Here is a 25,181-nt window from a genome sequence, read left to right as displayed (position 1 = left end):
GGCTCTACAATTGAAACTTGGGTTCTCCTTTGAGAGGGAGATACATAATCCAGTAGTAAATTTTTGAGCCCTTCGTACGGATCCTCTTCTTCTTTCCTTATCAGAGAGAGTCCTCTTTTGGAAGTCTCACTAGGTACTCTCTCTTCTTGGTGGGGAGTTTGGAGAATACCATGGGTGCGCAATTGTTGTAGCACTTGACCTTGGAGGGATGGGTTTCCCAGGGCTTGTTGAAGCCTAGAAACAAGATAGTTTACAAGCATAGGGGCATCATTAGTTTCTCTTTCATTAGCAAAATCAAAGCTATCAACATTTATTTCAATCTCTTTTCCTTTGTCGGTCATACTAGCAAATCTTAGGTGTAAACTTTTACTTGTACTTTGGCACTTCAAGCCCTAGTTGCTACTCCTCTTTACCTTAAAAGATAAGCACTCAAGCATCTACACTCGTGTCTTGTATATTATTAATTGCAAGGAATAGAAGAGAGGGTTCAACAGAGCCAAGATAGCACTGGTTCTTGTCAAGCTTCTAATAGCTCAATAATGGTTAAGCCATAAGCAAGCCCCGTAGGACTCCATTATTAAGACCATAGCTCTCGACCGTGTTCCCGTTAACTGCATAAAGCAAGCATGCTTAAAGGATGAAAAATCCCTATTCTACTTACTCTTGTGCAATTAATAACACCAACCATTTGAAGAAAGATTGAGGACCTCTCTTCTTTAAAGCAAGAAAAGAGAAACCAATAGCTCTGATACCAATGTAACATTTAATGCACTAGTAACTTGTGTGTAGCAGAAATTGATAACATAGTGAGCATTTCATTTAAGAATGTTCAACTTCCTAATGAGCATAGAGAGATTACTTAATTGAGAAAACAACATAGAAATTTACACGTAGCTAATTTGGCATTGACAATACTTGAAAAGAGAGAGAAATAGAACAATTGAAAACAGTTGAGGACTGGATTTACTTGGAGCCGGTCCCCCCTCCATAAAGGCTTTGTATTGTAGCTTCTCCCATCAAAGGAGACTTTTGTACAATACAATCTTTGTGTTCCTTGATAAAACTAGTTGGTGTAATGAAGATGGAAGCTTCATACACCAAATTATGCTTGAAAAACACACCTAGTGTCCCTAGCCTCAGTCCCAAGACCTGACACACCTTCAAGAATGTTGAGAGCTAGCAGGGAATGAGGGTAGATTGAGAGGAAGAAGAGGTATCTCAAGAGAAACAAGTATTCTCCTCACATGATCACTCTAATAGCATAGCTTAGCTTAGTAATTAGCATGATAGAGGATATGAGCATGCCATTGAATCTTGGCTCTTGGTTGGATTTGCATTCCATAGCCAAGAGTTTTTGGTGTAGGCCTCTACTTCTCAATGCTTGGAGAAAGAGATGGAGTTCTTCTTGTACACATGATTTGTGTGTGTGTGTGTGTGTGTGTGTGTGTGTGTGTGTAGAAATGAGTTAGAGTGAAATGCAGCCTTCTCTCTCATCTCAGTTGACCCCTTTTGCTAAAAGCTCATGCTGGCATCCCATCGGCCCTTGTAAAGCTTAGCCAGTCAAAAATTAGAAGCATAATTGCTAGCCTTGTGACATGTGTTCCCCTTTTCCCTTTTGTGAGATCTTTAGGTACTTGAATAATTCAATTAAACTCTCATTAGACCTCTTAGTCTTCTTGCCAATAGGAATCAGGCAAGCCACTGGGCTACTAAATGCTCATTGGACCCTTGGTAGACTGTCCAATAGTCTTCTAGGGATCTTAATTTATATTGGTTCTTTTATCAAGCATTTTTAAATTGATTAGACTAAATTTACTCTAGCCTAATTCTCATTGGTCCACCTCTATGGCCATCCAATAGGATTTGAGGGGAGGTTGGGGGCAACTGGCCTAGGAGCTTGACATGTGTCCAGTATTCCCTTTGCGTAAAGAGGGAACCTTGGAGTGTGTGTGTGTGTGTGTGTGTGTGTGTGTGTGTGTGTTTCTCTCTCATCCCCTACAATATGGGCTCACCCCCTCCTTCCTAGAGATGTGGGAAGACTTTTTAGTCTTCCCATGACCATCCAATTTTCCCCTACATTGGCCTTTGGATAAAAGATTTAATTTTTGGAACCTTAGCCTATGGAAGTCTTAATGGAGCGATCCTTAGGTCTTTTAAGCCCCATTGAAGCACATTGCTATTTTGCAGGCTATCCCCCTTTGGATCCCTATTTTCCCTTCTTTGGATCCCTGACAGAGACCGGAGCCTTACCAATATTCTAGCTTTTACTCTCCTGGTACTTCCCCATATTAAATGATCAGTTTAACATGAGAAAATCATTTGGGAGTATTAAATATTAGTTTTTATGACACAACATTATCCTTAATCCCTAAAAATTAGGATTCCTTACAAGGCCCATGCAAACTCCATATTTCTCCTAATGATACCAACCTAGTAAAGAGAATGTATGGTAGCTGATGGTTTGAGCGAAAGACCTCATATTAATAATCTATCCACTATTCAAGGTATATATTTTGTTTTTTTCCCTAATTTATATGCACAAAATGATGATTTTAAGACCACATGGCATATGATTGAATTGCCACTTACTCATTTTTGGACACTTCAAGATAGCTTCCTTTCTTTGAAGCATAAGACGTGTGTCACTAAAGGTTTTTGTTCCTTGACTATTGAAGAACTCCATGGACCTCCCTATCTTGGTCATAGAGGTTTTGCAATTACATTTCCTAATGTATTTTTATTGGCCTACTATGAGCATTAATGTAAAGTACTATGTCTCATGTTTTTGGACATGTCAAGAGATTTTTTGCCACATGTAAGAAATCGGGTCTTTGCATCTCCTTTCTCTTCCTAAGAGACGTTGGAAACACAATTCGATGGATGTTGTAACTAGTTCTCCACGTACGCTTCACAAGCATGAGATGATCCAGACAATCGTTTGTCATTTTTTAAAGCATGCATATTTGACTCCTTGCAAGAAAAATCTCAGAGCACATTGAGTTGCACCGTTTGTTTCTCAAGTTCATGTTTCTACATCATGGTCTGCCACTAGAGGTAATGATTTGAAAAAACGAATCGAAGTTTTGTAGTACTTTTTAGATCACTTTATTTGAAAATCTTGGCAATACACTTGATTTACTTCTTCATTTCATTCTAAATCAAATAGACAAATAGAAGTAGCTAGCGAAAACATTATTGACTTACTTAAAGCATTTGTGCATTCTCAACCAGAAAGTTTGGATGCTTACTTGCATATTTTGCAATTTTCATATAAGAACACCACTCATTCGGGTACTACTACATCAATGTTTGAAGTTATGTATGGTTATTCACTTCCTACACCTACATTTTGTTTGTCTTAACACTGTACCTATTGGCTGATAATTTTTTACTTTCATGGGAGTTATGATTATGTTCAATTTACAATTAAGTATTCATATGAACAATACACTAAGCATTCAAATAAACAAAGGAAAGAACATGTTTTAAGGTTATGGTGTGTTGCATATTAAAAATCATTGAATCAAGTGCATGGAAACTAATGCTTCTCTCAAACTCGCTCCTTGTTCTAAGGTCCTTTTAAAATTTTATCTAACATTAAGAATTAGTATCTTATAGGCTAGATTTACCATCTCAATGACACATTCATAATTCCTTTCACATTAGTCTCAAGAGACCTTTTTGAGGACCCCTACCCTTTGATCCAATCTAAGAAGATCCACATGCACTTGTAGATCAAGAAGAGAAACTTGTATGTGCATAGATTATTGACCATGAAACCAACATTGCCAAGATCTATAATAGATATCTTAACACTTTTAAGAATCACCCAAGAGAAGATTTCCATTGGATGTCTAAATATTTCTTTGCACATTGTCTCTACTTTTCATTAGTCTTGCACCAGTGATGTTTCTATTCAGAGATCGAGGATAGTTATTATCCCTAGTGAAAGAGATATTGTTCCAATATTTTTTGCTTGCCCTCCTTGACTTCCATGTTGCATATGGTTGGTATTAGCATGTGTAGGAGATATCTAGCTTTGTAATCATAGATTACTTTTTTTCTATTTTGCTAAATTGGTAGTTAACTAATTGTGAGAGTGGTATTTGTGTAGATTGGAATTTTGAAAGTTGAAAAAGATGCTACAAAGTTGATTACTTCAATTCAATAATCAAGCCATATTGTCTTAGAATACATGGTTTATCTTATTTTCATTCAATAAGCCAGCCATTTCAACTTATTTTGAGATGGATCATCTTGTTCATACTAAGCTAGAGAAGTTTTTAGGGTTGGCCATGAAACTCTATGTAAAAAATGGGACCTCTAGTTTTGGCACTAGATAAAATTTTCAATAAATGTCAAATATCCTAGATGTAGAGTGGGTTGTGCACGTAGGGGCTAAATTTAGGCTAATAGTTGTGTGATTCTCCTCTTTCATACTTTAGCGGCCTATTCTATGTGAGTCCAATATGCTTACCATATCCTTCTTCTAGAGCCTCTTATGCTTCTATATCTTCGTGTGTGTGTGTGTGTGTGTGTGTAGCAAGAGATGTCACAATCTTGACTATTCTTATGATTTTGAGAAAGATGGTGAGAGGTGTGTATTTGGAGCTTAGAGGAGGTTTCAGAATTTTCCTTCTAGAAACAAAGACACTCATTGGATTTGTTTTAAGTGTAAGGGCCAAGGGCACATCACCTAGAATCATTATGTTATACCCCTTGAGGAGGAGTCTGCTCCCAGCTCGCTGCTCCCAGCTCGAGATACATATACATTGATGTTTTATCCCTTGACTTTCCAAAAATGCATTGAACTTTTCATATTTTTGACTCCCTTGGATCAAAACTTCCCATGTTATAATGGAATGCTTTTTTATCCACAAGCTAAAAAAATTGACGCACTCTATAAGCACTTAGGACTTGCATTAAGCAAATATGCCCATGCATGCCTGCAGTAATTATAAAAACAACTCATGAAGTACAATGGATTGAAAAAGATAAAATGTGCAAACTTAACAACTTTTGGATTCCCTTGGGTCATAAGTCTTTAAGTACAAGCAAAAATTTGGTAAGAATCTGGAAAAGCATCAAGAATAGTCTGCACAAGGGAACTGCCAAAAATGACTTTGCCTGTAAAAATAACTTGGTCATTGATATCCTTGACACCCGCAAGGAAAGTGTCCATCTCATCTTTCTCATGCATAATCTTTGACTCCATCTCTTTATGCAGCAATGCAATTTTAGTCTCATTGCGACTTGCATAAAGACCGGCCAAAACATCCCAAGCCTGTTTTGCAACTTTTGCTAAACAAATATGAGGAGTAATAGCGTGCTTCATAGACAACACAATTCACAAGTAGCCTACACAAAATTATCCTTTTAAAACTTAGAATGTTGTATTTTGCCTAAAACATAGCCTTCACGAACAAATTTCTACAAATGCAACAAATTAAGAAAATTGAGTAAAAATTTAGATGGCCAAAGTGAATAGAAGGGTCATAATGACTCTATACACTAAAAGCCCATTCTCATTTTGCATAATATTTTTTAAAGTTTTATTTGAAGAACTACTTAGTAGTAGGCAAAAGAACTCTAGCAATGGAACTGCTAGAACTTGCTCCATCATCCCTTGCATCATCCACAAAACTTGGTCGTACATTATAAACCCACACAATGTTTGAAATTCCTTTAGAAGCAATGATATGGTGCATCATGTATGCCTAGGTGGGTATTTGTCCCCATCCGTTTGTCCTCAAAAAAAACTTGCCAAAAACATCATCGTTGTCATCCGTGGCTAGTGACGACACCTGATGCAAAACATATGTAGAGACAAAATTACATAGAATCAACGTGTGCAATATAGTGCAATTAGCAAAAAATTACAAAGCTCCTCTTTTGCACAAATATGTTTGGTTAGAAAACCTACACAAAAGGATGAAATTGCATGCAAAGTACTACTGGTAGTGAAAATGGAGATCGAAATGATCCCGAATTAAATATTTGATGATACTGAGATGCACAAGCTTGCCCAAGGTTATAGGACCTTTCAAATGCTCACCAAAAATCATCTCAACCTAAGAAACTGATCTAGGAGGTTACTAACAACACTGCTTGGGATGTCAAAACCTACTCTGATACCAATTGTTACAAATATGGCTACATGGATGCACATGAAGATCAAGAAGATGAAAGAGAAGAATGATGGGTATATATGCAAGCCAGGAATACCTATCAGTGAAGGGAAAAAGTGCAATTACAGTCCTAAGTGTGGTTACATACATCACTACCATAACATGGTAACAAAAATAATGGTCATATTGAAGCCACTAATAGCACAATTTTAGGCTTCCTTAGGTGTTACACAATTGTGCTCCAACAAAATAGGAATGGGTACTGAACTTTATCATAATTTTTTCTAACAACGCTTTGGACTCTACAAAATGAAAACACCTTTTGAAATTGTCTATGGAAAATATTTCAAATCTTGGATGTATATTCTCAGAGTCCATAGCAAAAGTAGTGGTCATATTGAAGCCATTTTTTTTATACGGACTCTAAGAAACACTCTACTTCTACTCGATGAGGTCTACAGTTGGCCATTTTGAAAGTTGGTGTTGACATATAACACAATTTTAAGCTTCCTTAGGTGTTACACAATTGACTACCAACAAAATCGGGATGAACACTTAGCTTTATCATAATTTTCTTATATCGACACTTTGCACTTTACAAAATGATTGTTTTTTTTTGGTTGAAATTTTCTATGGAAGACATTTGTCCACTCCTATTTTAAATCTAGGATGTGAAGTCCTAGCATTTGTCCACTCCTATTTTAAATCTAGGATGTGAAGTCCTAGCATTTACACTTGGCCAGACAAAACCCAAGTCTTTGGTGTTACGAGCTCCACACCCATACGGCCATCCTAGGCCTCCTAAGATCCCGTGTGGACTCCACCCTCGAGCTCTACACAAACAGTGTGTATTCAGCACTCTACCTGCATGTGCCAGGTGTGTTGATCCATGGTCCCGATGCCATGGAGAAAAGTGACATTGTCTCCCTCTAAAGCAAAGTTTACGTCCTCATAAGGAGAGAAAACATAAGGTAACAAGTGAAAGGGTCACGACGGCTTTCAAAAACAATAAGAAAGTGATAAAATTGTTTAAATTGGTATCAGTGTTTGGGAAAGGATTGCATTAGCTTAGTCTTGAGCCGATTGAAAATCGAGACTAGCTAGCTGCAAACCATGGTAAACAGAAAACGGATGAAATATGTGAGAAAGTCGTCCAAACATTTTGCAAATCTCAAAAGTTCTGCTAGTATTTTTGGTTTTTTTCTTTGTGAGAGGGAAACTCGATCAGCAACCGCTTAATAAAAGAGACTTTCTTAATGTTAACACTAATTGGAATCAAGCTATAAAATGCAAAAAATGTAAAGCGATGTGAAGTTGTGGGATGTAAGGTGAGATAAAAAGAACTAATTAATATATATCTATACTATATATAATTGAGCTTAAAATTTTTAAGGAAGGAGAGGGCATCCATGTGTCACTCTCTCCTTCGTTTCAAGAACCTTAAGAAACATTTGGTTTGAAATGTAAAAGTGAAAAGGTAAGTAGAAAGTCATTTGGTTTAAAATGTAAAAGTGAAGGGTAAGTAGCAAGTATGTCTCTCTCTCACTGTAGAAAATGAAAAGACTTAGTTTTGACTTCTCAGTTCTACCAAAATATCACAATACTTAGTACTATATCTATATTGTTTGTACTCTTTAGCAAGGCCTCACTCTACCCTTCAATTTTGAAGGGCAATTACTTTTGTTTTTGTAAAGGGTGGCTCTACTTCGCATTTTGAAGGCCGTAAAAAACATCGAAGACTATATGACATGGACGTGGTTAAATGGGATCAAGGGTGGAGGTGACAGATCATGACACACATACATCGTAGACCATGCAATCAGCACTCAAATTTACAAATCAGTCTACACTTACAATGTAATGCATATGAGTACCATGATCTTCAGTGAAAGCATGTGAGCACGGTGGTTGGAGCCCATGCCTTGAATAGGGCAGGTCGTGGCTTTGACGTGCAAGGTGCGAGACAATCTTGACTAGATCAAATTTACTTGCTGACCCGAGTTTACTTTTTCATCGTGAATTTACTCGACAATCCAAATTCAATGATCAGAATGACCCCCAATGTCGATCCCATTGGGATGTGCCCGTGCTAAATTGTGCGGAGCATAAAGAACTCTCTTTTCCGTTCTAGCCTTGAAATTTATACTTGAGCTTCAAAAAATGTAGAACTTTCAAAGATTTCACGCATTGTATAATGTTGAGCTAAAATCTCGCACTTGGTACCTTCATGTGTAATTTTCCTTCTAGCTTCAAGAATGTGCACATTGCATGTTGTAGCTTTGCACAAAGGGTCAAAGTCAAATGATTTTGGAGTCAATTGGTGCTACCTACACCTTATGTGGGATACACACACACACACACACAAAGAGCCTGCCAAAAATATTTTTTCTAATCGAAGAAATTTTAAAATAAAAATTACAAAATTTTGTCAATTTTTTTCATTGGCAAGCTTGAAATCTAGCGAAAATTCTGCAATTTTAGTGGCAAAATTACATTAAACCTAGCTTATTGTAAATATTGGGAGTCTCATATAGCCCCAAAATAGAAGAGCATGATAGACATAGAAAAGTTGATTACCCAGTACATCCACGATCACTCTCTCACCACCCTGAGCACAACTATTGAACATCTGCTACACCCTTCCATGGGGCACTGGTGTGTGTGTGTGTGTGTGTGTGTGTGTGTATGTGTGTGTGTGTGTGTGAGAGAGAGAGAGAGAGAGAGAGAGAGAGAGAGAGAGAGATGAGAGATGAGCCTTAGACGCATCCATGTGTCACTTCAACGGTTACTCTACTTTTTCTTTTGCAGGCCATAAAGAAACTCCATCCCTCAAATTTAATATTTTGATATCTATACTACTTCTTTATTGAGCTTCAAAAATCCTCAAGCACTGAAGCCTTCCATGCATCAAAAAGCTCTCTCTCTCTCTCTCTCTCTCTCTCTCTCTCTCTCTCTCTCTCTCTCTCTCTCTCTCTCTCTCTCTCTCTCGCGCGCGCGCGCGCGCGCCGGCACGCATGCGCATGGGTGAATCACCACTTTTTTCCAGAATGTAGAATCTCACAAGCATCGACAATCGAAACGGCTATCTCTGCTATTCCCATGCCACTACTGGTTAGGGAGTATGAGGTTGGCAAATTGGCTTGCAAGAGAAGTTAGAACTAGACCGCCACAAGTCTAGGACTCTTGGTCCCAACTCGGTGTCCACAGCTCTCATGTGTGTGTGTGTGTGTGTGTGTGTGTGTGTGTGTGTGTGTGTGAGAGAGAGAGAGAGAGAGAGAGAGAGAGAGAGAGAGAGAGAGAGACAACAGAGATTACCGCAATCTACACATTCGGCAATAGTTTAGCACTTCAAACCAACTTGAACAACTAAGAGAGAGAGAGAGAGAGAGAGAGAGAGAGAGAGAGAAGAAGAAGAAGAAGAAGAAGAAAGCAACATTACATAGAGCAAGTCACACCTTTAAGGTGGTGGTCATGCGAGGCATAGTTATCAGTAGTTGATTATTGTGCCTATTATGGTTTATTTTGAAAAATTCAATGATTATTGAGCCTACTCCATTGTCGCACAAAAAGACTCAGTTAAAACTGAACCTACGTTGCTACCACCTGGCGGTTGAGCTCCAACCATGAGCTGGTAGTTGGCCTTGGATGCCCCTCACGACAAAACGTCGGCTCTGCATGTGCTATAGCTGCCATGGCCATGTAACTGGCTCTCTCTCTCTCTCTCTCTCTCTCTCTCTCTCTCTCTCTCTTTTGCTCTCTCTTAAAGAGGTGAAAACAACATCGTCAACGGACACGCTTAAAAAAAGCAAATAAAATAAGGTACAGGCGATAGGCCTTTGCAACTATGCCAATTTTAGCATATTTACAAGAGTCTTGGCACAGTAGAACTGAGATCCTTCACTCAAGAGTCTCAGTTATCCGCCCAAATTACTTATAATTGAACCTCGTGTGACCATGCCCTAAAGTTGGCTTTCTATAGTTGTTCCTAATCCACGATGTTAGGGACACCTATCCCATGGGGCCTTGCCTTTGCTTTTAGAACCACAAACCCCTTGGAGAACCAACAGTTTTGCGATTTGCGACTCTTCTTTTAAAATTTTATGACCGCAACAACGCGCAGGTCACATACTAGTATATATATAAATATGTGTGTAGAGAATTTATTAGAATTATGCAAGGTGAAGCTTCACTTTAACATTCTAAAACAATAGAATGCAAAAAAAACATATATGTTGTGTGTGCGCTCAAAATTTACTAAAATTAACTTCACTTTAACATTCTAAAACAATAGAATGCAAGAAAAATAATGACATGATGTGAAATGAAAAGTAAGTCTCCATCATGCACCGAAAACTATAAAAGTCTCCTTGATCCATCTTAACAGTAAGGGTTTCTTTTAGAAAACCAAAAAAAATCATTGCCTGAGTTCAACTTAGAACTCTTTTGCTTGTTTTCTTTAAGAGTTCTTTCTTTGAGATTGCTTATTTCCTCATAAGTTTATGTAAACTAGTTTGTCCTCTTCAAGTGAGTTCTCTTATTAAAAACTCCTTTTTACCTTGAGATTTTATTGGTGTAAACTCCACTCATATCTAAACTGCAACCCTTAACCTCTTAGGTTTTTATTGAAAACAAATATCTATGGCACTTTAGTGCTTAAAATACATAGACCAAGCATTCCATACTACTTGGTTGGACAATATCCCCGCTCATGTAATTGTGGTCTACCTATCTTTAAAGATCTTTATATAGCTAGCCATGTGAAAGCTCCATGATAATGATAAGGACATTCAACATGATTATTGACTTGGCATCTTTGGCCATCTACCCACTAACTTGTTTTCAAGCAAGTAATCTTCCTTTTCCCACAAGTGTGCCCTCTTGCCCCATTCAACCCATTAATAATCTCAGACTCAATTTGACTCAATTTGAAATCACAGTTGCAAGCTTCCATACAATGAAACTTCAAATTGCCATAAATAAAGAATCATAAAAAGTGAAAAGCAAGAAATCTGACCTCTTTCCAAATAAACAAAGGAAAAGTATCACTCAATGTATGTGTACTCAAATGGATCCGTACTCAAAGGTGAAGATACCACCTACTCTGATACCAATAAACATACTGTGGAAGTCCTAGGCATTGTACGCCTCTCTTGAAGAGCTCGAGCCCCGCAGCTCTGCACGAGGAGTGCACACTAGGTACTCTACATGTGCATGTCACATGTGCTCCATGGTCCCTTGGGCCGTTCACTTAGTAAAACTTTCTTATATCACTTGCCTTCACCAAAATGAATTATAATTGCCCCTTATGCCCCTCTTGTACACATGCTTTGTAAATTTACAAGAAAAATAAAATCCCTGCCATTAAACGCAAGTGATATGTTACATATACTCCCCGAGCCATGGTCCCGATGCTATGGAGGATGTGTCACTCCTTAAAGTACGATTTCTTTAAGTGGTCTAAAATCGAAAGTTTGATTTTGGTTATGATAAACCATCTCTAATGTATCCATGCATTGGCCTAAGGAATACATCTTCCTCAAGTGTAATGAATCGAAGCAATTCTAACTAAGATTTTAAGGATTAATCTTGATATTTTGAATGTATACTCTAAAAAAAGCCTCTTAATTAGATGCTTCTTGTAAGGTAACTAGGTGTCACATGTCTTGGTGACATCAAAAATTCTCATAAGGTGTTTGATTTAGCATTGGTTTACCATTGTGATGCTAACCCAATCTTGAACGTGTGGTATATTTTGGTGGGGACAAGGTCATAGGATTCTCACGAGGAGGTAGGGTAGGGTCAAATAAGGAAAGCAATATATAAGATGGGCTATGGTATAATGAGCTCAAAGTCTTCTTAGGGCCTAAAGCAAGTTAATAATAGCACAAGCCAACTATACAAACTTGGGAAGAAAGGAAGGTCCGAAGGATCTTCTCTTTGAAATATTATTTTTTCCTTGAATAGTTTGGTATGGGCAAAGCCGAAAGAAGTTGCAAAGGGGCCCAAAGTATCCTCAAAGAGTCAAACATATAACCAATTCTACTTGAGTTAAATAGAAAAACTAGGGCCCTAATTCACAAAAGCCTCCAAAAGATCTACAGCAATGAAAGACTAGTGCTTGGCCCTTTGGATGGTGGGGCAATTTCAAGGGAAGAATCTCCAAGAGTCCAAGGACAAGCTACTATTGCAACCCATCTCCAATGGATCATGGATGTGTTATTTTTAGAGGGAGGGGGGGGGGGGGGGGGGGGGGGGGGGGGGGGGGGGGGGGGGGGAAGGCCCAATCAATGTTCACCCCCAAAAAAAACAAAAAACAAAAAATCCCAACCATTGGAAGAAAAATCACCATTAAACTTCTCTCTACCTCAGTTTTTTGGTTTTGACACTAAAATTTGTGAAATTTTGCCAGTTCTCTTCAAGACAAGGTGGAATTTTCATGCGAGACTTCATATTTTAGCCAGAAGAAAATATAGACAAGCTCAAAATCTTGCAAGGAGTTTGCGGTTTTCGATCGTGAAAACACACCAAAGGTTAGTTACTGCCCAAGGGCAGTTACCAGTGATGCAGGAATGAGTCTTAGCTTAGACTTGTGCCGCTTGAAAATTCAATAATTTCAGTAGGAGCAGAGCTAAACCACCTAAAATCAATAAGAAAATAGTGAAAATTTTGTGAAAAATCAGCTCAAATTTCAAAATATCCTCTTTGAAAAAGCATATTGAGGAATTGTGGATGGTTAGGAGAATCATTTTTCCCGGCTAGGAGAGCCAATTATGAAGAACCTATCATTTGGAGGGCCTCGATGGGTGGGGCGTATGACATGGAACTTGGGAAGGGCCAAGGATTGGCCTTTGGTCCATGATGGCTGAATTTAAAACTGTCGTTTGAAGGCGTTTAAGGTTTTTTCTTGCTTTTTGTCTGGGTTCTAATTGGCCTATGGCGGTTCGGGGATGATGAAAAGGAAGGCACCCACCCACCCACGCGTCTCTATCTATCTGCAAGTGGAGCTGTTGCCATCTGAGTGCGCCAAGTGGAAGCCGGGGCTCCTGAAATGGCACGTGGCAGCTGATGACGCGTGTCAACGAGAGGAAGAGTGTGAACCGCAATCACCCTACGTGCCATGTCAGCACTGACGTGGCTCGACTCTTTCATGGCCCCACTGCAGAGCTAATAGGCCGGTTATCGAAATGATCACGTCGCCTCTTATTGGAGCCGGGTCTCACTTTGAGCTTGTAGGCCTAGTCAACTTCCACACTCACTCTCGCACTGACCCACTTCCTCACAAAAAGTCTCTTATTAACAACCAAAGGATTTGCTCTTTTTTTTAGCCTTATCATTACCCGTCTACATTCTAAGGGGTGATGCATGCCTTAACATACAAGGGACACATGTAACTCATTTTTGGCCCAACTGCCGTCGCGGTGAGCCTTTGAAGCGCACTATTGTGATCTTGAACACGACCACAATTGCAAAGAAGAAGAAGAGGATAATCTACAAAGCGAGCAGAGAGAGAGAGAGAGAGAGAGAGAGAGAGAGAGAGAGAGAGAGAGAGAGAGAGGGAGAGACTCGTCTGACCATGAGTTCCAAGTTGCCACTTTCACAAGCATTGAAGTGACCATGAAGTTTTTCTATAGTGTTCACAACTAAGTTCACATGGATTTTTGTGAAAACAATCATACTATAAGGACGAGACGTGGGCTGAGAAGGGGGGGGGGGGGGAGATCCTGCAACAAAAACTTGGCTCACAACCTATCTATGGCATAGAAAAAGATTAGCATTAGCTCAAAGATAGCAAAAAGAGAGAGATAGTGTTGAATTGAATTTATGTGAAACTGCAATCCAAAACGCCCTTTGATGTTCATTCTTGCTTGCAGGTACTCGCCAAACTAGTTGATCTTGGATTCATCTATTAGCAAAACAAATACAATCTTTCCTTCAACTTGATACTTTGGAATCTCAGTCACACATGTAGAACGCCCACCTTTCTTGGTTAGTAGTGCTCCCCTTATTTGTGCCCACATCCGTTGAGCTTCTTAAAATGAACTGCAAGAAAATGTCTTTTAATAAAGGCTAATCTCCCCACTTTGAAGAAGACATGGTACTCTACCACCCATTCTTGACTAAAGCACCTCTCTTGAAGAATTTGATTTAAAAGTGGGAAAAATTTGCTAGAAAAAATTAATTGGACTAGTACTTCACGAGAGAAATCCCTTGACCTACTTGTGATCACAATAGTCGGTCATATAAAGTTGGAAGAGTATGTATGAATTGTGAGAAAATCTAAGGTGTTATAGGCTAACTCGGATAGGAGATTCTCCCCTCTTTACGAGTTGAATTGCCTTGAATGAGGTGAAAGTATGCCTTGTGAAGGGGGTAAGGGAGATTAAAACTCGATCCATTCACACTAATAGAACACCATGACTTCCTATGTTACGTCGAGCTCCTTGTATAGTAGAATGGATAGGGATGACTACCTAAACGATGTCACCATGACTTCCTATGTTACGTTGATCTCCTTGTATATGAGAAAGGATAGGGATGACTACCTAAATGATGTCACAGCATACTATTGAGGTAACCCAAGAAATCCAAACCCACAAATGTAACAATGAGGGGTGGGTCTTGGGATGCAAAAAGAGACTATAGATTGACCTTTCATGCATGCCTCATCAACAAAGAGAATACATATAAACATGATGAGGGTGTTGGGATAAAGAACACTATGGCGAAGCGATCAGACATGGTGAACTTCCCATGCTTTTACTAACACCCATCACTAACACATTATTCTATACTCTGGGACCTTTCATGCATGCTTCATCAACAAAGAGAATACATATAAACATGATGAGGGTGTTGGGATAAACAACACTATGGCCAAGCAATCAGACATAGTGAACTGCCCATCCCTTTATTATCACCCATCACTAATACATTATTCTATACTTTGTGGATAATGGAGAATAAGGAGTTGCATAATTGCTATGCATGTGCTCCACTAGATCTCCATGTTCTCTCTCTCTCTCTCTCTCTCTCTCTCTCTCTCTCTCTCTCTCTCTCTCTCTCTCTCTCTCTCTCTCTCTATCTATCTCTATCTCTATCTCTATCTCTATCTCTATCTATCTATCTATCTATATATATATATATATATATATATATATATATATATATATATATATATATCATAAAAACTAATAACTAATTCTCCCAAATGGTTTTCTTATGTTAAACTGATCATTTAATATGGGGAAGTACCAGGGGAGTAAAAGCTAGAATATTGGTAAGGCTTCCAGACCAATCTCTGCAGGGATCCAAAGGAGGGAAAATAGGGATCAAAAGGGGGATAGTCTGCAAAAGAGCAATGTGCTTCAATGGGATGTAAAAGAACTAAAGTTCAGCTCCATTAAGACTTCCATAGGCTAAGGTTCCTAATTTTATTTCAATTCTCCAAAGGCCAATGTAAGGGAAAGTTGGATGGTCATGGGAAGACTAAAACGTCTTCCCACATACCTATCAAGAAGGGGGCGAGTCATGAGAGTAGGGATGAGAGAGAAACACACACACACACTCCAAAGCTCCCTCTTTACACAAATTAAGGGAATACTGGACACATGTCAAGCTCCTAGGCCAGTTGCCCCCAAGCTTCCTTCAAATCCTATTGGATGGCCATAAAGGTGGACTAATGAGAATTAGGCTAGAGTAAATTTAGTCTAATCAATTTAAAAATGCTTGATAAAAGAACCTAGAAATTAAGCTCCCTAGAAGACTATTGGACAATCTACCAAGGGGTCCAATGAGCATCCAGCAGCCCAATGGCTTGCCTGATTCCTATTGGCCAGAAGACAAAAAGATCCAATGAGAGTTTAGATGAATTATTTAATTACCTAACTCTCTCACAAAAGGGGAAAGGGGGACACATGTCACAAGGATATCAATTATGCTTCTAGTTTGTGATTGGCTAAGCTTTGCAGGAGCCAATGAGAGGCCAGCATTGAGAAAAAACCAAGAGGGGTCGACCAAGAGAGAGAAAGCTTGGCATTTTTAGACCTACACACTTTGCTACACACACACACACACACACAAGTTATGTGATGAGCAAGAACTCCATCTCCTTCTCCAAGCATTGATAAGTAGAGGCCTACACCAGCAACTCTTGGCTATGGAATGCAAATCCAACCAAGAGCCATGCTTCAATGACATTCTCATCTCCTCTACCATGCTAATTACCCCGGGGGATTCACTCTATATACAAAACGGGATGCCACCTGCGAGCGGACAACTTTGATAAAACCCCTATATACGACTCATACTAGGGAATATGACCCCCCTTTCTACACTTATATGACAATCAATGACGAAAACTATCATGCCCCTATCTTACATATAAAATGTATGCCTCACATGATCTAACCGCGTAAAACTAGTCAAGGCATGGAAACATCATGCAGCTTGAGTGTAAGAAGCCCTAATCATGACATTCACTTCACCATTGCATTATCACTGATTATTTGAAAGCTTGTTTGTAAGGTTTTCATACATGTGTTGTCGTCGCCTTATGTGAACAATAAGGTGGGAGAAAAGTTTTTGTACCTCTTTTACCAACGAGCTCATCTGAACCCGCCCTGAGACTCCGCTCTCTTCCTTCTTATAATCTTTTGGTGTGCCTTCAAAATTATAAGTACTCAAAATCTCTTCCAACATGGGGTTGTTAACATATGAGGAGAAAGGAGAGGGAAAGCACTGAAAAACGGCTTGAGATGCTCCTCTGCAAGAAGCCGAGCATAACCGAGCCACTACCTGCAAAGAGACTCGTGAAGCATTAGTTGAAGAGCAGTCGAGGGCTTGAAAACCCGATATAAATGTATAGGATTTTTCAGAAAAGCGTAGGGCAAGAAACAGAAAGTGAGAAAAAGATAGAACATGAGGGAAGGGACCTAGGGTTTTAGGGGACTAGCCTAGTCACTACCCTCATCCAATGAGGAAGTGAGAACCTCAAAAAATAAACCTCCACAATGATTCCATTTCGATAATTGCACCTTCTTGAGAGCCTTTTAATTTTTCACCCACCAACACAAGTTACCTCCAGCCTCCATGCTGGCAACATCATTAAATGCACTCAAGAACCCACTACCCTTAGTCATAACTTTCTTCTGATCACTCATTGCAACACTCACCAATAAAAAAAACAAGGAGAACAAGGTAGAAAAAGTGATAAAATAACGAGGCCTATCATGTAGCTATTTAGGGTCACAAATTATTTAAGTGTAGCTCTAAAGAGGTCAATATGGGAGATAAGCACGGGGAGCACGCAAGGGTCGAATTACGTGGCGGAAGGTGGAAAGCTCATGCTAAGCACACTGAAGGCCATGAAAAACAGTAAAATCCCACATACGCTTTTTGTGAAGTCTAATGGTCTATGTGTACACCCACCTCGAGACCACCATATAGCTAGACCAACTCTGGTTATATTTTGAGAGAAAACCAATTTAATCTCAAGTTTGTCATTATATGTTAGTTCCATGGCTGCGTAACAGAGTTCAATTACTGAGAGCCATAAGAGGTGATCATACTGAAGAATATAGCCTACCATAGTGGGAAAGGGGAGCGGGAGCTAAGTACTACTACTCAATGTTGCAATTGACCCTTGCCCACCATCGTCTATAGGTGTTCTTGCCAAGGCCAGAGGAGGTTCTGCTTGTGCAACTCGATGCAAGTCAAGATTCTCAAGATCTACAATCCAATCCCCCCATGATCAATCCCCTTGCGGAAATCACAAGTGCTCTACTTTGCTTGTCTCCCTTTCTCAGATGATAGATCTTTCAAACCTCCTTCCCTCCCCTAATTCTAAGCTTGGAAGCCAAGTATAACCAAATACTTGCATTTTTGCCAAATTTTGGGGTATGCTAATATTGATATAGGATACCAATTTTTCCGATTATGACTATGCTGAAGTAGTGGATGATGCAAGTTAATATTAGTAATAACACTTGAGTGAGCTTGAGCTACCCAATACTGACAACGACAGTGATCAAGAAGCAGCATGCCCAGAATCCATATGAGCAACAACACGCAACAATGGAAGGGGAGAAGGGGGTGGGAGGAAGCCTGAGGAGTTGGGATGCGACACCTCCACCACTGTATTCCAATGACCAGATGTTCGAGGTGACGTGGGCCCTGCTCCAGACCTTGCACAACCTCATGGGAAATTTACAGAGGGCTCACAAAGGGATGCCAAGTCAGCAACCGATAAAGGGAGAACTGAGGCCTCGAAGGACCGGGACCTTATTGAGATTCTGGGAGAGGAGCAAAGGAGGAAGGTTGAGAGCATTTTGTTGGTGACAAGGGATTGCTTTGGGAGGTTGAGGTGGTAGTTTAGGGTTCACCAGGATGCCACTGACACAGGGTGATGGAGAGGAAGAGTAGGTGTGTGTGTGTGTGTGTAAGATTCCCATTCTCTAAAGTTAACTAAAAATTTTCACTTTCATTTATGTAGTAGATTGTTCCCGTATTCAACATTTTCATGACAGTAGCATTCATTGCATGCCACTTTCAAGAACCCACTGCTCACTGCTATTAATGATTAAGAAAACAGTTCATTCTAAACCTTTTAAATTCAAAATTCTGTGTACAATTGACATCTGTTCTACATATATATATGCAAGATACATCTACCTAAATTGAAAGACAATTCATCACATTTTTTTCAAATACCTGTTATGTATGATGTCATCTGTGTCTGTTGTAAACAGAGATATTGTGAAGCTTGCACAAACGGCATATTTAACAGCAAAACAAACTTGTCCCTTTTAAGTAAACACATCCTGGGCTTCGATATCAATGAAGTTCTCCTAGAATACATTATCCATGTCTTAACTTCACAGCAAACATGAACTGATTTGTTTTAAAAAAATACAAAAGCTTTTCTCAGTACAATGATAACCATGTCTTTTAACTTGATGTGAGACATGAGTTAATTTGTGATTAAACACTGAAGGTCAACATAAGGAAGAAGCTTAACACTCTCTCAAGTGGCACAATAGCAGATAACAAAAACTACCACTAATTCAGGCTAAGCATGGTAGGAAACCCTTAAAATCTACACGGCCAATTATTGACCTTTTCTATAGGTTACTTAGCCACAAAGCAAATAAGCTCGTGCCTCGAAGCACAAATGACCCCAGCCATGTTGAAGACTAGAGCTTCTTTTCAGATATTTGAATCATTCCAGCTTCACTCAAGTAAATAGGCTTTGAAAAGGAAACAACATTATTCTAAGCAGACACATCAACGATCACTTTCCTCCAACTCAGGAAACAACTCCACCAGAAAAAATTTGAGGCACTTAACAAGGTTGCTCTACTCCTCTGTACAGAGTGAAGCTCAGTGAAAACCAATGACATCTTCTATGATGGCACTGCAAGTACATAAAAGATGATCATCATCCAAAGAAATAGAAGGGCTTTATTAACTCCGAAAGGTAAAGAACATTACAACATCTTTAAAATGAGAAATTAGTCATAGCAACAATTTTCTCAGGTAGCTCTTTGATATCCACATCAAAGCGCTCTTGGACCTACACCCATGCAAAAGAACGAGTTCTTATTCTGCTACGAAGAAGACTTATCTTTTAAAGCTTACACAAAAAAACATCACAAAACAACTCTACCACCAACAACCTTCAACACAATGCATATGGAACGTGAGTCGAATTCTTGTGACTAGCCTGCTTGTAATATGTTAATATGCGTAGGAAAATGTTTCTGTAGGATGATTGAGGTGAATGGAGCATTCCAAGCAGCTTCATACTGGACTTTTGCTTTGTAATGAAAGGTTTGCACAAGATTTCAATGCATCACAAAGAGGCCACAAAGGCTACTCCTACAAAGCATCATCTATCATCTAATCACTCACATTAGTTTGTTTTTAATATATATATATATCATTAGGTTAACTATAGACAACCCTCATTCAAAACAATAAGGTGGCAACAATTCCCATAGCCACAACTTCATGACTTAAATTAGGCAACAAGCACAACCATTAGAGCGCTAACAACAAACAAACACAAAATAGAAACACAAATTAGCCATACAAACATGAGCTTGAGCATTAGGCTATTTTTCAAAAAAAAAACACATGAGCAATTTTTGTGCAACAACATGGCACAACAATACACAAAGCAATTCAAATTCAACCTTGACTTTTGAGCATCAAAAACCAACAAAAAAAACCCACTTTTTGAGAACCAAAGAAGACTAAGTAACTCAGATTAAGTAACATCTGAGAACCCCAGTTAACATGAGCCTAAGTTGAAAGAAGAGGAACAAATGGGAACCTAGTAATGATGCCAAAAACATCTGAAAGGATACTAAAAATTGACACTAAGTTGGAAGAAGGGGAAGAACACTGAAGCAGTCACATCACAAAAATCAGGCAGAGTGTTGTTGATGTGTGGAGCACCGCATCACTGCTCCCTAGAGCCTCTGTGCCGACTCTTGCAAGCTTGCTATAGGAGAACAATAAAAATCCACCGGCAGTGAGAACAGAACTAAACAAAATGCAATTTGCTTCACACTTACCAAGAGGAGTGAAAAGGGCCATGAATGGTCAAAATCTGTGGACAACAAACTTAAGCATGAGCATAAGAGTTTCAAAAATGGAAATGACACATTATCAAAATGCAAGAGCTTTACAACTGAGCAGAGTGTTCCTCCATGAGCTAATGCCCTTATGCATGGACCCCACCTAGCCCACTTGCTACTTACCTCCCCCCCACTTTGCACAATGGCTAGAGCCGCAACACAAAACCTGCAGTTCAACTAATCTTAATCCCACCTTTATATCAAACAGGGTTTGCCAAATTGATCTCATGAGTGCCGATTTGCAAGGGCACTCAGACTTTGGAGCCCCGAAGTCCCAACCAACAAGTAAGAACTAGAGACTTGCCTCGAAACTTCATCAAATGGTTGAACGACGACTTGCTGGAAGATTCTGAGGATGTCTTAAAGGAGAGATCGAAGGAGAATTTGAGAGTGCATTTGCAGAGAAGTGTACAAACTGAGAAAGCATGGGAGAGTGTTAGTTTGGCATGGCACACGTGGGAACCGCCATGGTGGCAATGTTGTTAGATGTCTAGCACGGTGTTCATGGCCACAACACACACACACACACATCTAGTGGCCCATGCTTGTGCCTGGAGAGAGAGAGAGAGAGAGAGAGAGAGAGATAGAGAGAGACAGAGAGAGACAGAGTGATGCATCTCTAGATAATGGCTTGTGGGATTCCTTATCACTGTGTTGTGCTCTATATCCTTAACAATAAATGCACAACAGACAAAGCATTATACCAAGCTTTCAATAAGAGAAACCTCTCCACACCACTAACCTCAAAAATGCAGAAAAATATCCAAGTTGCCTTTGCTGCGTGTTCTCCAAGCAAGATGATCCTGAGCTTTTGAGTGTAGGCTCACACCCAGTGAGAGGGATTGACAAGTTGAGACACAAATAACAAGCTTGGGACCAGCAATGCAGCAAGGCAGGGATAATGTGATCTGAGGAAAGCTAGGTCAACATGTCGACGATGTCAGACTTGGGGGGACCACAACTAGAGGTATGCCCATGCATCCGAGGCCTTGAGGGCTGAAGTTCTTGAACTAGCCATGAGTGGAGCACAAGCCACCCTCACAGGCTCCTTTCACATCCTAGATAGCGCACTTACGTCGACAGTGGATGGGCGGCAGATCCCATGCAAAAAAGGCCTTGCGATCCCTCATTCGAAGAACAGAACCCTCTGTGGCAACGTTGGAAGATGGTAATCAACACCTTGCCCTATCGTCGACCTTCAGTTAATTGTCCTTCAAGCAAGAAAGAAACACACTTAGATGCCTGCTCTATCTAAGAGGGAAAATAAGGTAGCCTAGAAAAACACAGCTCACTCACATGAGCGAAACTAGCAATAAGCTCTTCATGGATAGCGCCTCCAATAGTCCAAGCAGGCAGTGCATCATCATGGCATAGGGGGGAAGAGCCGACACACAGAGAAGGTCCATGGCTAGAGAGGCCATCCCAAATGTAGCGCTATGGAGGAGTGCATAGTCAAAAATCTCTCATAACCCTAACATAGTCTTTAGTGCAATCCCATCACCCGTGACCCGATGCGATAAGACCCATCCCACCACTCATGAAAACGTTCAAGGCAGGTCGTCGTTAGCATCCATGATCCCACGTTGGCAGACCACGTGGATCATTCACAGAGGAAAAGAAAGAGAGGGGCATCAGGCATGTGTGCTTGCAAACACATGGACGACCACCCCGATATTTTCAAACTAATATATTATATTATTATTTATATATATATATATATATATATATATATATATATATATATATCCTTTCACAGAGGAAAAGAAAGAGAGGGGCATCAAAGGCTACGCATCAAAACACAGATAGTACTTCAACCGGGAATTCATGAGGTTACCGCAGAAGCCCTTTCACGCACATGAGAGCACTGAACCCATGGAAATCGCTCTCTCCTATTTTGCTTAGCACCTGGAATGTAGGGCCGCAGCGGCTAACTATGTAGCAAGCCCTACTTAAATGCATTTGATGCAACGGCAATAAGATTCCAGCCAGGTCACAGTTTTTAGCTGCAGTGGTGGACTCTCAAGCTCATGTGCGCACCCTTTCAGGCATGTGTGCTTGAAAACACATGGACGACCACCCTTGTCTTTTTAAACTAATATATATTTTATATATATATCCTTTCCTTTGTAAATGAGCAATGAACATTCACTTCATATTTGGAAACTCAAGACATGTCCATCGTTAGATTTACACACTCTCCATTTAAATGAGTGCCCACTATCTTGTTTCAACCAATTAACATTTTTGGCCTATCAAAAATTTCTTGAAAATACAACTCAATCTTTTTTCTATTTTAGTCAACAAAAAGAGACGGCATCTCTATAGCCTTTGCCCTTTGGGTAGGCCAAAAATTTACATACGAGATTTTTCACTAACAAAAAGGGAACACATCACTATGGCCTTAGCCCTTTAGGCAGGCCAAAAAGAAAGTGTCTTTATAGCCTTTGCCCTTTGAGCAGGCCAAAAAGGGAACACATCACTATGGCCTTAGCCCTTTGGTAGGCCAAAAAAGTGATGAAATCATGAGGCCTGCAAAATGACCATTAGGAGATGTACATAATTAAAAACAAGATAGAGAGATAGCGAGTGAGGCTCGGTCGACCTTGATGCCCTTCCGAGCATGAGGCTACCTGACCGCTGAGGGCTACTGTGCAAGCTTCTGCGAGCTGTTGGCATATGATACCATGAGTAGCAGGCCATTGAGAGAGGTCACTACTGAGTAACTGAGGGCAAACCACACTAAGAAACTTTTTTTTTTAATGAGCAAAGTAGGGTGGTGCCCATTTTGTTTTGAAGGAAATCTCACCAAATCCCACTATTTCGCACTTTCCATCTGGACAAGAGAGGGGATAGAGAGGGTGGCTGGAGGATCTGAGTGTAGGCGACATCTTGCATGTGGGCCGATGCAAGTGCTGACAACTACCGTGGGTGGAGCTGGTGAGAGATATGGGAGGGTGCTCCTCTCTCTCTCTCTCTCTCTCTCTCTCTCTCTCTCTCTCTCTCTCTCTCTCCCGTGAGTTTTTCAGCATTTAAGGACAGGAATGTGCAGCTTGGCTAGAAATGGAAATCACTGTCGGGCTACAAAAGCTGGAGAGTTGGACTCAACTACATAGAGTTCATAATGTGATTTATGGGTTACGCCTTCTAGCAACGCACTCTTATCAAACATATAAAGGGGATGCATGCCTTATCATCGTCATCCTCCCTCCGTCCTGCAAATCACATTTTTCAACATGGGTGTATTTTACTAGAAGCTTTCATAAATGGAAAAGAAAATTTGAAGGTTTTTCCCCCCCTTGAACGTGGTAAATTATATGGAAAAAAGACCCTTTTTTCATTTGGGAATGTGTCGTGAAGTTCTTGTGATGTGTGCCTCAACTCCTTCGAGAGCATAGACAATCTGTGAAAATTGAAATGTAGAAGTAATCCAAATATAGAGGTCGTCTTTGAAGGTATGTGGAGATGGGGGGGGGGGGGATGCATCCCGGGATGAAGCTTTTGGGAAACCCTAAGGATGCAAGTGTAGCGGTCCTTGATGAGGGAGAGAGCGACTTTATCTATGTCGAGGGAAAGACGCAAAATGGGTGTGTACGACGAAGTTGAATACTAAATCTACAAGAGGGGCAACCCATAGAGATTAGAAAGCAAGAAATAGACCTTTTTAAACAGAGGCGACAGTTTAAGAGTGGGCTGCATTGGCGGAAACGGCTAACCTCGGCACTCACATATGGCACATGTGCAGATTTGGACAATGGGAAGGGGTCCCATATGATCCCACCCATAAGGATCAATGGTCCACTTTGCAAGGCGCCAACAAGGTAATTCTCTATGGTCAAATTACCTCTTGTTGTGTTTCTCCTACTTTTGGTTAGAGTCAGCCAAGAGAGACAATGTGACATGCTCTAAGGTTCTCACTGCTTAGCACTCACAGACTCACAAAGAAAATCTTTGAAGATGTGGGATGAGAAAATCTGACAGAGCTTGTGTCACGTGTGCCACAAATGTTGAGAGAGAGTGAGAGGGGACTCATAGACAACACTCACAAGTCACAATCTCACAAGGCAAATTGTAAAGAGTCGGGATGACACGAAGGGGCGGGAGCCATGCCAACCAAAAATAATGTTTATTTAGATTTGAACGTTAGGTAAGCCTAATAGCAACAGTAAAGTCTTTAAAATTTACATTAACCTGATTAAGGCATCTTGATTCTCCATTCCCACTAACCTTAGTCCTATTCCTCACTTCAAGAACATAATGCACTTTAAAATTCTAAAAAAACTACATAACTTTTTTATTTTCCCTTGTATTTATCTTATCCTTGTATATTCAAAAGGTAGTTTATCTCCTCTTCCTTTGCATACACTTAAAAAACCTAACATGCTTTTTTTTAAAAAGTTGCCAAAACCCACATAAT

General features: G+C 39.9%; 1 pseudogene; it reads right to left on the bottom strand.

Moving 5' to 3' along the window:
- Positions 1–20,493: 20,493 nt before the first annotated feature.
- LOC147461351 (uncharacterized) lies at positions 20,494–22,173 on the bottom strand (annotated as a pseudogene).
- Between the last annotated feature and the right edge of the window lie 3,008 nt (positions 22,174–25,181).

The sequence above is a fragment of the Adiantum capillus-veneris genome, chromosome 3, assembly GCF_014529385.1.
Source record: "Adiantum capillus-veneris isolate H3 chromosome 3, ASM1452938v2, whole genome shotgun sequence".
Taxonomy (NCBI): domain Eukaryota; kingdom Viridiplantae; phylum Streptophyta; class Polypodiopsida; order Polypodiales; family Pteridaceae; genus Adiantum; species Adiantum capillus-veneris.
The sequence above is the reverse complement of the archived record's forward strand: the minus strand, read 5'-3'. Positions and strand labels throughout refer to the sequence as shown.